The 15,067-nt window shown below is 32.9% G+C and overlaps 1 protein-coding gene across 3 annotated transcripts in view; it reads left to right on the top strand.

Annotated features, from left to right (window-relative positions):
- The window catches only part of LOC120423714 (tubulin polyglutamylase TTLL5), a 106,020-nt gene that overhangs the window by 78,189 nt on the left and 12,764 nt on the right, over positions 1-15,067 (top strand). The window lies entirely within an intron of this gene.

The following is a 15,067-nucleotide window of genomic DNA, read 5'->3' as shown; positions in this document are numbered from 1 at the left end:
CCGCGGCGGGCGCTCTAAAATTCTTTGTGTTAATATGGGTATTCGGCGCCGTCGCTCCGTGCCATACTTTCATACACTTAAGGGGCCCAGGGCGGCGAAGTCCTTGTAGATAAAAAGGAAGACACTAGTGGTTGGTACTAGCAATGGAGTCCGACAGCTATAAAGTCAACTTCGTTTCATGTCTCTCCTAAAAAAATACAAAATCATTTACTTAAAACTGTTTTTTTGAAAAGTGGTCAAAACGTCAAAATTGAGGGGTAGGGGCGTGGCTGAATGGTTATGCTGTTCGCTTTGTAAGCGGAAGGTTCTGGGTTCGATTCCCATCTGCCCCTATCGAGAAATTATGGAAAGAAAGGAATAATTCTGAACACTTGAATATGAACGAAAAATTCATTAGCTCGCGGCGGGGTTCGATCCCCCGTCCTTTGGGTCAGCAGACAAAAATGCTAACCACCAGACCATCGAGGCTTAGTTGTCTAGAAGGATTAAGAATGCTATAAGAATCCAAGAAACTTGATTGGAATCTGTGTGAACCTAAGAACAGGAAAAATGCAATATTGAATGCAAGTTGAATTCAAGAACACTGGTTGCATAATTGTTAGGCGAATATTGAACTTTCAACACGACCAGAATTCACCACAAAAAGCTTGGTGAACCGAATTGGAAAGGTTCCAAAAATGAATCCAAGAACATACGAAGAATTAAGGACTATAAATAGATTTGACCGGCCGCATCACTTACCACGGTGAATCCTGGCTTCACACCCATCTTACTAACACCCTCAAACCTCACGTGATACTTTGTCGAAGACGCAGCTGATTTAGCGGTCTTCATCACTAAAGTATCGGACTAAAATTCCTATCCACTTCCCCCGTGTCTTACCACTGGTCGTGGCCGGCGCTGTGATTGGCTAGCATGATAGGGACATTTGAAAGTTGCGAAGTGGTGATGATTGGTTCCTACTCTTCATCTGTGGTCCACGGAGCAATTCTTGGAGGTCCTGGTCAATAACAGAGTAGCAACTACGGGTAGACACCAATGCTATGCTATGCTATGCTAAAGTGGTCAAAACGTCAAAATTGTTAAAGCCCGATAGTGCGAATCGATTCCCCAGACAATTTTACATAAAAGTCTCCATATTGACCACTGTCCCATGTCCAATCCTTTTAAAGATACAGCGGTTTTGAAAATAAAAATGTTGAAAAAATAGGTTTTGGTTGGTTTTTGGCAATTTCTATATGACAGACTTGATTTTTCAGTCTCGTAAATATTTTTACCGGAAAGCTCGTCCAATTTCCCATAAGTTTGCCTTTGACAGCAATATGGAGACTTTTATGTGAAATTGTCTGGGGAATCGTTTCCCACTATCGGGTTTCAAAAATTTTGACGTTTAGACCACTTTTCAAAAAACAGTTTTAGTAAATGATTTTTGTATTTTTTTAGGAGAGACATACCATCCTGCATTTTTCGTCAGTGTTTTTGTAACATCTTAGGCTATTTCCTCAAAAATTTTGAGCGAAAAAAAAAAGTGACATTACCTAAATTTAACTTTTAAACCTAAAAATCAAAAAATCTCAAAGAAGTGGCGTGTATTTTTGTTTCAGTGTATTTTTTTAAGAAAGCCCGTCCAATTTCCTATAAGTTTGTCTTTGACCACTTTTTGATACGATGCAACGGCTCGAGATACAATAATTTTTTAATTACAAAACACAAAAATATTTGAAACACTTACACCCTTCTCAAATGTTATTTTCGAGAACTATCGGCTCCATATACACAATAATGGCTTATATAGGCCTAGAATAACATGTCTACAAAGTTTCATTGAAATCGGAGAGGGTCGTGTACAAAAGTACAAGAAAAATTCATGATTTGAGCTGGAATTGCTCTATAGAATAAGGGGGTCCATAACAGGCAAAAAAACTTTTTTTTTCAAATGGCTACACAGCTAAAAAAGTAGTAATCCAGCTGCATGTAAAAGGCGTGGGTGTAAAATAAATATTGCATTATTTTATGCAATTTTATGTGATTTTACACCCTGAAATATGTAGCCCATCAGTATGGGAAACCTACTTTACCGAAATGTCAAGCTCATATATGCATTTATCCTTACAGATTTCATCGGTCTGATGGCCGAGTGGGCTAAGGCGCCAGTCCTTACTGTTGGTGCTGGGTTTGAATCCCGTCGGTTGCAACATTTTTTAGTGTTTGCAAAAATTGTACATGCAGCGTGTAATATTAAGTGTTTATTTTGACGAAGGTGATGTGCATGCTTTTGCATGCGATTTTACCATCGGATTTTTTGCTGTGTATTTTTCTGCTCAAAAACAAATAAACTGATGAAACAAATAGTCAAAATTGTTCAAAAGACTTCAGTTTTCATTGTTTTGTACAAAGGGTTATGAAAAAGTGCTTAAAATATTGAAAATTTGTGAAAAATGTGCTTCGGCTCTACCAGGGGGTCCTCTAATGGTTAAAATACCCTATCTTCATTTGAAAATGTCAAATTTTTAAGGGAAAAGTGTATGGGCCACCCAGACGAAATTCGAATACTCTTTGTTTTTTTACGTAAAACGTCTAAAGCCACCACAACTCCAAAACTTGCCATTTTTGTTCTGAAATATCGTTATCTCCTCCCTTTCAAAATTTCTTTAAGAAATCAGGAGGCAAAAAATAATTGCCGAGAAAGTATGATTTTTACACCGCAAAGATTTTTTTTTTTGAATTAATGATTTTTTTTAGTTTGTTTGTTATCTTTAAATCATGCGTGAATGAAAATGTAATATAATCACATAAATGAACTTTTCAGAAAAAATGAGAGAAAAGATAGCCCAAATTTTTTTTTTATGATATTCAAGGCCTACAATATTTTTGAAAAATCACATTAATACACATTATCACAGTTTTTGCAAGTAAACTCGTGCACGTTTTAAACTTACGAGTAAAAAACGGCAATACTTTCAAGCAATACTTTTGGAGGCCACGTAGTTTGTGAATTTAGGACAAGTCCGAATAAAATATTTACACTCTGAAAAAACTACTACAGAGAAACGTCTTTTTACGCGGTGGCGTTACACTTTTTATTTCGTCGATTTCTCTTCAACCATACAATATTTTTGCAAGCTTCAAAAGGCGTTTTGTAAATCTGAACAAAACCTACAAAATGCAAAAATGTTGTGTCGTTCCAGGAAGTCGACAAATTAGAAAAAAGTAACGCATCGCGTAAAATGAGGTTTCTCTATATTTTTTATTTACTTTTTAGTCCGATGCAAAACATTTTCAAAGATTTTGTCCCTCGGCTCTGGCCAGGGATGGAATAATCGCAAAAAAAAAATCATTTTCGCTTGCGAACTTTTTTCATCCGCGAAAGAGAGAGGAGGCAAGTCACGCAAAAGAAAATCGCTCCCGAACTTCTCCATGAAAATCAATCTGCTGATGATTTTTTGTGAATTTCCTTGACAGCACCACTTAAAAATATTTATTTCACTTTGTTTACACTGGGCAATGTAGCTACAAAATGTGACATTTCATTTTTCGACGCGTGACGTTACACTTGCAAGTGTAGTAGTGAAAAAGATGTGCCGCCGAATAATCATGATGATGAATTTTTTTGATTCCTCTTACCGATCTTTCGTGCGCGAGAGAGGAGAGCCATGCTCCCTTCGACTTTTTTTTCTTTTGATGAACGTCCAATGATTTTCTTTTGATGATGATTATTCCATCGCTGGCTCTGTCTGCAGTCGTGGGGGCAAAAAAATAAAAAATATAAACATTGAAATAACAAGCCATAGTCTCAACATATGAATGAAGAAAGTGTTTTAAAATGCTTTTTCCACTTGTTCAGATGTTTTGCAATCATATTTTTTTTAAACGAAAAAAAGATAAGCGAAAATTTTCTAAAATTCTAAACATATTTTAACAAACCCAAATAACCTTAAAATGATTCTAAATGCAAGGGAATGCATTTTACATTGATTTCAACTGACTGCACTTATATTTCCATTGAAATCCATTGAAGTTTTTTTTGCCCTCTGATTTTTCGGGCCAATGCACAGTGGTCCAGATCGCAAAATTAAGTGGAAAAAGCGGTTTTCCGAAAACTAGTGATGTTTTGGAGCTTTGGTGTCTTGGGAAGAGTTGTTGCAAATAAGAAAGGGCAACATATGGTTTGGTTAAGAATAAGGGTGGTTCACGATTAGGATGATTTTAAAAATCTAACTTGTAAGGAATATTTTTGGGAATTTTTTTGTCTTCCAAAAAGTTGTTACGCTTGCCAATCCTAGCAACTTTGTCCAAGACACTAAAATTACTAAAATCTCGCAACTACAAACATCAGTTTTTTCGACGGAAATTCAGGGTAAAGTTTTAGAGAAAAGTGATGTTGCAGGGACTTTCACAGCTCTAAAAATCCAATATTTAAAACAAGTTTTGTTCATAAAATTATCGATTTATATTGCATTGTATACTGAATTCGAAGCACGAATCACAAGTTTTCACATTTTACATGACATTTGTTCAACTGAAATTGCCTATAAATTTAGAGATTTTTTTTTAATTGTGTTTAAAAACCACATATTACTTATTATTTACAAACTTATTTAATTCTCTTAGTGGAAAATTGCCCAAAAGAATCCGAAAATGCATTCCGTTTTACGATTCAAAATCATGTTCATTGAGAAAATCATGACACTTTGAGAAGTTTAAAATAATACTTTCATCAACATTTTCTTAACTATTGTTTACTAACTTTTTAAACTTTTCAAAATATTATGAAAAGTTCTTTAGTCCCGCCCGTGTGGATCAATCGGACCGCGCACTGGACTCACAATCCAGATGTCGCCGGTTCGAATCCCGCGGCGGGCGCTCTAAAATTCTTTGTGTAAATATGGGTATTCGGCGCCGTCGCTCCGTGCCATACTTTCATACACTTAGGAGCCCAGGGCGGCGAAGTCCTTGTAGATAAAAAGGAAGACACTAGTGGTTGGTACTAGCAATGGTGGCCGACAGCTATAAAGTCAACTTCGTTTTTTTTCTTTTTGAGGTATTTTGAACACTTCTCTACCACGGTCAGTATGATTCTAAACAATTCCGTACGTATTTTAATTGCACTCTTCATTTTGCGGAAAAATCGCTAACCTATCAATGTCACCCCGCCTATCAAAGTCACCCCGTTTTACGGTACATCAAATCATCGATTCAGATTTACAAAAACAACCCAACACAGTTTGCAATTATTGTTAAGTGAAGTTAAACCAAAATGTGTCAAAAATCCATAAAACACCTGCACCTCATCTTTTGAATGTTTTACAGCTTTGAATTTGATGTGATTAGCTCATCTGTCTCTATCTATTCACTCAAAAAAAAAAAAAAAAATAGATTAATTTTTAAACCTTTTGTCGGCATCGCATTTTCAAACAAGATCCAATCACCAAACTTCAACTGCAACGTCACAAAAGTCATCGTATAACGTCAATGCACCAATTTGCATGCGTCTAGCCGCGGTGCATGTCGTAACTAAATTAGACGACAAAACCAAACAAGCTTTTAGCGTAAACCAAGGCGCTTGCCATTCTACTGCATTAATTTAAACATGATGCATGCGTCAGATTTACAACCATAACTTTGCAATTTGCACTCACTCCAAACTTCACATGAGCTCTGCTTTCCTCCCTTCAGCGAGTCCTGGCGTGTGCAACAAAGTGCATTTCCCTTTCCCGAGCTCATACATTGTTGGAAAAAAGTGCATTTTTCCTCCTTCCATTCTGTTTTTCCGGCTGATTTTTCACTCATTCATGCACCAGTAACCAAATTGTTCGTGACTAAAAGTTCTTTTTTCCGTCCAAAATCAGTCGCGCAAAAATGCACTCGACGAAGTTACACCCCACTTTGAGGCAGGGATAAATGGAGAGGAAAAGGCAGATGATGTTGTTGGCGGGAAAGAGCCGGCATTCCACGTGATTGCTATTTTGGGTGCAGAAATTGAAGGAGGAAAAAATAACCCGAACGGAAGCATTCAGCAACAAGCATCCGATCCGATCCGGAGCCCGCCGTTCCTGGTGTTGTTTTTTGGTTGTTGATGGAAATACTTTCGAGACAGATTGTCTGGCTGGCTTAAATTATGTTTGGTTGTGCCTTTTTTTGATGAATTCTTGTGTTTGGCAGTTTGGACCTATTTTAGGGCGGATAGCAAACGGAGATTGAAAGAGCTGGTGTTTTTTTTTATTTAGCTTAATCCCACCTCTTGGAATGTAAGAGTGCCATTGAGCAATTCCCCACGAAATCGGTCTTTTTAATTTTATTTTAATTTTAATCCGGCTGAAACATTTTGGGTGCTCTTGGTATGCCCAAAGAAGCCATTTTACATCATTAGTTTGTCCACATAATTTTCCATACAAATTTGGCAGCTGTCCATACAAAAATGATGTATGAAAATTCAAAAATCTGTATCTTTTGAAGGAATTTTTTGATCGATTTGGTGTCTTCGGCACTACACTGAAAAGAATGATACACGGTAAACAAAATTTTGGTGATTTCTAATTTCACTTTTTGTCACTAAAACTTGATTTGCAAAAAAAAAACACTATTTTTATTTTTTTTATTTTCTGATATATTTTAGGGGACATCAAATGGCAACTTTTCAGAAATTTCCAGAACGGGCAAAAAATCTTTGACCGAGTTATGAATTTTGGAATCAATACTGGTCGCAAAAATTTTTCAACATCATTTTTCGATGTAAAATCGAATTTGCAATCAAAAAGTGCTCTAGTGAAATTTTGATAAAGTGCACCGTTTTCAAGTTATAGCCATTTTTAGGTAATTTTTCTGAAAATAGTCGCAGTTATTCCTTTTTTTTAAATGAGTGCCCAAGTTGGCCCACTTTTGAAAAAAATATGTTTGAAACGCTGAGAAAATTCTCTATGTTTAGCTTTTTTGATTTTTGTTAATACGTCCCTTAGTTGCTGAGATATTGCAATGCGTCGCAACGCTTGCTTATAGCGCATCCTAGACCTTTTACCTTCCCAAAAACCGTCCAACTCCAAGCGAAACTAACTTGGGGACACCGTGGAGATTTTCCCTTGTCCCCTTAAAAAAGTGGAGCATCAACACTTCCCGTCTTCCAAATCCTTTTCCTTGTCCCTGGTGCGTGGTGGAGATGGAAGCGGCCGGCAATGGACGGCTGTCATGGTGTTGAGAATCTGGTTCAGGTGGAGTTGGTTCTTTTCCCAGTTATCAATTCCTAGGCAACTTGGGCTTAGACAATTATCACATAACATGGCGAAATCCAGTCTGCAATCCGCTAAAATCACCGTCTCCTAGCGAAGATATTGCCATGCAAAGATTTAAAAACGTGTCAGCAAAAATCAAAAAAGCAAAATATAGAGAGTTTTCTAAGCTTTTCAAACATTTTTTTTCAAAAGTGTGCAAACATGGGCACTCATTTTAAAAATGAATAACTGCGACTATTTTCAAAAAATGTTATCTAAAAATGGCTTTAACTTGAAAACGGTGCACTTTATTAAAATTTCACTAAAATACTTTTTGATTGCAAATTCGATGAGTTTGAAAAAAATTTGCGACCATTATTTCGTTTTTTTGAAAAAATCAGTTTTGATTCAAAAATTCATAACTCGGTCAAACATTTTATGCCTACTCCGGAAATTTCTGAAAAGTTGGCATTTGGTGTCTCGTAAAAAATATCAGAAAAAAAAAATAAAAATAGTGTTTTTTTGCAAATCAAGTTTTACTGGCAAAAAGTGAAATAAAAAATCAACAAATTTGTTTTTACCAGAATTCCATTTTTTTTTTCAGTGTGTTCCTTATCCATACCTTGGCCAAAGACACCAAATCGATCAAATAATGCCTTCAAAAGATACAGATTTTTGAATTTTGATTTATCATTTTTGCATGGACAGCTGCAAAATTTGTATGGAAAATTATATGGACAAACTAATGATGCAAAATGGCTTCTTTGGGCATACCGAAGGCACCAATAAAGTTTCAGCAGGATAAAAAAATACAAAAAAAAATCGAATGATCGAAATTTCAAAGAATGCTCTATTTTCAACAAAATGTACAAAATATGGCCATGAAAAGTTAAAAGATTTAACTTGAATTGTGACCATCATATGACAGGGTTGAAAGCAATGCTTGAAAAGGGATCTACAGTCGTGCCTCGGTTGAGCACCGCATATGGGGGATGCAAAACCGAGGCGTGCATAACCGAGGCACAGAGCTTATGGAATTTTGGCTATATGGGAGACATTGGCTTTAATCGTACGAAAAATCATGCAAACATCATAAAATTATAGTGTTTTGGAATCGGGATGATGTCAGCTAACCATTTAAATTATTATTTTATGAAAGTTTTCACAAAAATACGTATTTTTCCTGTATTTCGAAATGCATATTTTTTTCTCTAAAGAAACCAAAAATATATTGTTTTTGCAATATGGGTATCAAAAGATAAGGTTTTTTCATACATTTTGGATGTTACAATAACATTTTTAGAAAATACTCCAAATTTTAACAAAACTACGTATTTTCGAATAAAATACTCAAAATTTCAATTTTTATAATATGGGTATCAAACGATCGGGATTTTTTCATACATTTCGAATGTAATAACGAAATTTTTTGATAATACTCAAAATTTTCACAAAACTACGTATTTTCGAAAAAAATACTCAAAATTTCAATTTTTACAATATGGGTATCAAACGAACGGGATTTTTTCAAACATTTCGAATGTAATAACAACATTTTTTGAAAATACTCCAAATTTTCACAAAACTACGTATTTTCAAAAAAATACTCAAAATTTTCGTTTTTACAATGTGGGTATCAAACGATCGGGATTTTTCATACATTTCGAATGTAATAACAACATTTTAAGAAAATACTGCAAATTTTCACAAAACTACGTATTTTCGAAAATAAATACTCAAAATTTCCGTTTTTACAATGTGGGTATCAAATGATCGGAATTTTTTCATACATTTCAAAAGTTATTTAAAAATGAAAATACTCAAAGTTTTCACAAAACTACGTATTTTTGAAAGAAAATACTCAAAATGTCCGTTTTTCACAAGAGGCATCAAATAATCGGGATTTTTTATACATTTCATAAGCAGGGTTGGCGCGTATCGCGCGGATCTGGCGCGGATTTGCTGGCTAATTTTGTTCAGGCGCGGATTTCGCGCGGATAGCAATTTTCATAAATAAAATAATTGAGAACGATAGAATTTCTTCAAGTTACAAAGGAAAATATTATAAGCAATTAAATAAATTCAATCTTTTTCTTTGAGTGCAAAAACATCAATTTCTATGAAGTTGTTAATGAAGAAAATTTTCTTCTGAAAATTATTCATTGTTTTTTTCTTAATACGAATCTTCAAAATAATCTTCAAGGAGCGTTAATTTTTCAAAATGTATTGAGATTTCTTATATAAATTTTACATAACATTACAACTCATAATTTTTGTTAACATTTGCTTACCTGGTTTAAATATTTTTCTACAATTATTCACATGATACATTTAAATTTTATCTTCTGACTCATATTTTAAACTTTTTCCAAAGATTTAGACATAAGGATGTACTTAAATGATTCTTAGGGTATGTTCCGATGGGATTTACCCCTTAGATTTTTTTTGATCGGTACAGGGTTCCAAAGTTTCCAAGGAATTTTTTAATATAGCATACAATAAATATTGAGTGAGCATATTAATTACAATTTCAAAATTACAAAATTCGAAAAATTACAGAATTTCAAAAAGCTTTAGATCTTTTTAGATTTTTTAAGTTTTTTCAATCTTAAATTTAAATTTTGAAATTTGTGGTATTAAAAATTGAAAGATTCTGTTGCCACTCTGATTTGGGTAGAATTGGTTCTACTCCCCCCGGGTGGCAGTGCGTGGCCGAATGGTTACGCTGTCCGCTTTGTAAGCGGATGATTCTGGGTTTGATTCCCATCTGCTGCAACCTTCCATCGGATGAGGAAGTAAAATGTCGGTTCCGGCCTTGGTTGTTAGGCCGTTAAGTCATTCCAGGTGTAGGAGTTGTCTCCATGCCATAAGTACAAACAACACACCAAACCAAGCCTACTCCGGTGGAATCACTGGCGGCGGTTGGACTCGCAATCCAAAGGTCGTCAGTTCAAACACTGGGGTGGAAGGTTCCTTGGAGTAGAAAGAGGTTTGGGTGCTCTCCCCATTCAAGCCTTCGGAATCCTAGATTCGAGCAGAAACTTGCAATAGAGACCACAAAAGACCCGGGGTCGTTTTTTTGGTTCTACTCCCAATTATCAAAACATGACGAAATCCACTTAGCAATCTGCTAAAATCTCCGTCTAACATTGAAAATTTCAGAATTTACATATTCAATTAAACAAAAAAATAGAATTCATAAATTTAAATTGCCAAATCTTGCAGACTCAAAAACGCAAAAAGAAATATGAATTCTCACATTGAAAAATTACAAAAAAAAAATTAACATGGATTTTTTAAGTTCTTAATTTTTTAATTTTTTAAGAAAGTTCTTAAGTTATTAATTTATAAAATTATTTAATTATTTATTTATTAAATAATTAAATTATTTAGTTATTAAATTAAAAAAATTATTAAATTATTAAATTATTAAATTATTAAATTATTAAATTATTAAATTATTAAATTATTAAATTATTAAATTATTAAATTATTAAATTATTAAATTATTAAATTATTAAATTATTAAATTATTAAATTATTAAATTATTAAATTATTAAATTATTAAATTATTAAATTATTAAATTATTAAATTATTAAATTATTAAATTATTAAATTATTAAATTATTAAATTATTAAATTATTAAATTATTAAATTATTAAATTATTAAATTATTAAATTATTAAATTATTAAATTATTAAATTATTAAATTATTAAATTATTAAATTATTAAATTATTAAATTATTAAATTATTAAATTATTAAATTATTAAATTATTAAATTATTAAATTATTAAATTATTAAATTATTAAATTATTAAATTATTAAATTATTAAATTATTAAATTATTAAATTATTAAATTATTAAATTATTAAATTATTAAATTATTAAATTATTAAATTATTAAATTATTAAATTATTAAATTATTAAATTATTAAATTATTAAATTATTAAATTATTAAATTATTAAATTATTAAATTATTAAATTATTAAATTATTAAATTATTAAATTATTAAATTATTAAATTATTAAATTATTAAATTATTAAATTATTAAATTATTAAATTATTAAATTATTAAATTATTAAATTATTAAATTATTAAATTATTAAATTATTTAATTATTTAGTTATTTAGTTATTAAATTATTAAGTTATTTTATTATTTGATTATTAAATTATTAAATTATTAAATAATTGTTTTTTTGCCATTTTCTTAGTTCGAATCATTTTCGGAGTCATATTTTAGTTTAGAGAAAGTTTAAGAAGAAAATTTGGTGAAAATTATCAAGTCCCTATATTTTATTATTTGGTAATTTATTTTAGGGTTTTAATTTTTTTTAATTTTTGTATTTAATTTTTTTCCTAAATTTGTTTTTAAAGCAACGATATTTAAAGTGTTACAAAAAATTGCTAATATTGTTTCAGAAATGGCAGAAAAGATTCCACTTGGTGCAGGTGGGATATGAATCCACAACTGATCAACGGATCAGTAATGCTTTCTGTATTATTCTTTTTTCGTTTAAAATTTTATTCATTATGTTACTCTCTTCTATGTTTGTCGCGATTTTTTTATATGGCGCGGATTTCGCGCGGATTGGGTTTTGGGGTCGGCGCGGATCTGGCGCGGATTTTTCTTCGACTTTTTCGTAACAACCCTGCATAAGTTATAACACAAATTTGTGGAAATATCCAAATTTTTTGTGTTCATTAGGTATCGTGATCATCGTCGTCTCCTTCTGGCGAAATCCGCTGAGCAGGAATATTGAATTTTGAATTTTGAATTAAATTTTGAGTATTTTCTAAAAATGTTGTTATTACATTCGAAATGTATGAGAAAATCCCGATCGTTTGATACCCATATTGTAAAAATTTAAATTTTGAGTATTTTTTTTTTTTTTTTGATTTATTATAGAGATTTTACACCATTGTGCATTCGTCTCTTCAAGGTGGATAGTAGAAGAGGAAAGTTTACAAAGTTTTTGATCACTTGTCTGGCTATATTTCAATAATTGATACCATGCCTTTTTTCTAACGATTTCTGTTTTAGTTTCAAATATTTACGGGCAAATTTGGATCTTAAATTATCAAGTTCTTTGCTTTTTTCTTCGTCCTCTTCCTTCGAGGATTTAACCGTTAACTCATAACACTTATTGTAATAATATTTTGCTTGTATGGCATCTTCGTCTTCTTCATCTGTTGTTTCTTCTTCAGCAATCTCTCTTCGTTTTGTTCTTAAGTCGTAATCCGCGTCCAAATATGCTTGCAAGCGCTTCCGGGATTTGCGAGTGTGCTTAGAAAGCACGGTCTCGAATCCATCGTTAGATTCTTCGGCAATTTCACTTGTTTCCATTGCATTTTGGTCTGGTTTACTGTTGTTGCTTTTTCTGCTGCTGCTGCTGCTTGGCTCAGGTTCAGTCGGTGGTGTACTGCTTTTTTGGTTCACCTTTTTACTCGAATCCCCACATTTTTTGTTCTTTGCTTTGAGTTTGCAAAGCGATTTTTTGCCTATAATCGTCACTGCTGCAGCAGCGTTGTTTACAGTGATTGATTTCGGCGTTGGCTGTTTCAGCAACATCCGCAGGGTCCGAACTCCATTTGGGATCCCTGGGAAGAAGTTAATCCAGCGGTCGTTGGTGATGGTTAAAATTTCGCCGTATTTACTCATCACTTTGGCTACGTCATCATTGCTTATGCCTAGAGGTAGGTCAAGCACACGAACTTCCGTAGCGTTGTTGTCCAGGTAAATCGGGATTTTGCAACCCTGATATACCAGAGGTTTGTCGATGATGGACGAGGCCATTGCTGAGTCGGCGAACTGCAACACGGCTATTTTTCTTCTATTGCATAATTGCAATGCTCGCAAGTTTTCTTGGTTTACTTGAAGGTCTGCGAGAAATTTTTTTACAAGCTTTGGGCTTGGTTGGTTTTGGAGTTGACAAAAATCCAGAACCACACTGTTTTTGTCTACGGTGCACATTTTAAAAAAAGCGGCGACGCGCACACAAACTGCGGACTGGCGTTGAGAATGCGACTTGTGATGTCGGCGGTTACTTTGCAACTGTGAGTATTTTTTCGAAAATACATAGTTTTGTGAAAATTTTGAGTATTTTCAAAAAATGTTGTTATTACATTCGAAATGTTTGAAAAAATCCCGATCGTTTGATACCCATATTGTAAAAATTTAAATTTTGAGTACTTTTTCGAAAATACGTAGTTTGGAAAATTTTTGAGTATTTTCTAAAAATGTTGTTATTACATTCGAAATGTATGAAAAAATCCCGATCGTTTGATACCCATATTGTAAAAATTGAAATTTTGAGTATTTTTTTTCGAAAATACGTAGTTTTGTGAAAATTTTGAGTATTTTTAAAAATTTTGTTATGACATTCGAAATGTATGAAAAAATCCGATCGTTTGATACCCATATTGCAAAAAATTAAATTTTGAGTATTTTTTTCGAAAATACGTAGTTTTGTGAAAATTTTGAGTATTTTCTAAAAATGTTGTTATTACATCCAAAATGTATGAAAAAACCTGATCATTTGATACCCATATTGCAATAGAAATATATTTTTGGATTTTTTAGAGAAAAATAATGCATTTTCGAAATACAGGAAAAATACGTATTTTTGTGAAAATTTTCATGAAATATTAATTTTAATGGATAACTGACATCATCCCGATTTCAAAACACAATAATTTTTTGATGTTTGCATGATTATTCATAGAATTATAGCCAATGTCTCCCATATAGCCAAAATCCCATAAGCTCTGTGCTTCAGTTAAGCACTGGGCCGTGCTTAACCGAGGCAGCTGAACGGTGCAAAACCGGGGCAGTGCAAAACCGAGGCGTGCAAAACCGAGGCATGACTGTATAACTAAACGGGACTGCTCGATATTCGATAGAACTTTCTGTTAGCGATCATTTCCCAAAACTATATTTGATCGCTGATACACAACGCCTATCATGATCGAGACAACTTGCTCTTTCTCTTTCTCTCGTTTTTGTCTCTCTCTTCCTAGTATATGCTACGTGGTGACAGAAATCATATGATAGCTATCACTGGAGAGATGATCGGAATCTCGGTAGAATGTCAAACGACCGCTCTCGAAGCGATTTTTCTCCTGGAGGGAAGTCAATGATTGTGTGAGTGACGTTGCGTAGCACTCATTCCTTTGTGTGTGAAACGAACGAAAGTAGAATGTAAAAATCAGGTTGTCGTGGTGAAGACGATTGGAGTGTTCTGTCAGCTATCACAAAAAAAGTCGAAATTTCGCAAGCCCTGGTTGAAAGCTTCCCGAGCAGAGGGAAAAAACTTGGGAATAACTTTTTTTGATATTTGAAAATACTAGGCCAATAACATTTTATGTTATTTGTAACAAGATTTGTTATTCGTCGTTATGAATTTTGTGTTATTGTAATAACAGACTAATACCATTTTTAGTTATTTTTTCGAACAAATCTTTGTTATTATTTTTTGTTATTTTAACAACTAATCCGATCATCCCAATAACAGTTGGAGGTATTCTTCCATAACAAAATATTTTATTCCAATGTTGTTTTGGCTTTCAACCAATATCAGACCAATAACTATTGTTGTTATGATAACATAAACTGTTATTAAACCCTTATGCAAAAATGGATTTTTCAAGAAGATTCCATAACACTTTCTGTTATTTTAACAGTATTTGTTATTGAAATGGCATGAAATTAGTTATTACCGTCTGCCCGGGTTGCCAGATATGCAAACAATATAAGATTACAACACGTCAGAAAGGTTTTCCAACGATGAATAACGTTATGGTTCCGGAAGCAATATTTATCAAAATTTATAACAACTAGCTTCAATA

This window comes from Culex pipiens, chromosome 1 (assembly GCF_016801865.2).
Source record: "Culex pipiens pallens isolate TS chromosome 1, TS_CPP_V2, whole genome shotgun sequence".
Classification (NCBI taxonomy): Eukaryota; Metazoa; Arthropoda; class Insecta; order Diptera; family Culicidae; genus Culex; species Culex pipiens.
Note: the sequence above shows the minus strand (reverse complement) of the source record. Positions and strands in the feature narration are given on the sequence as shown.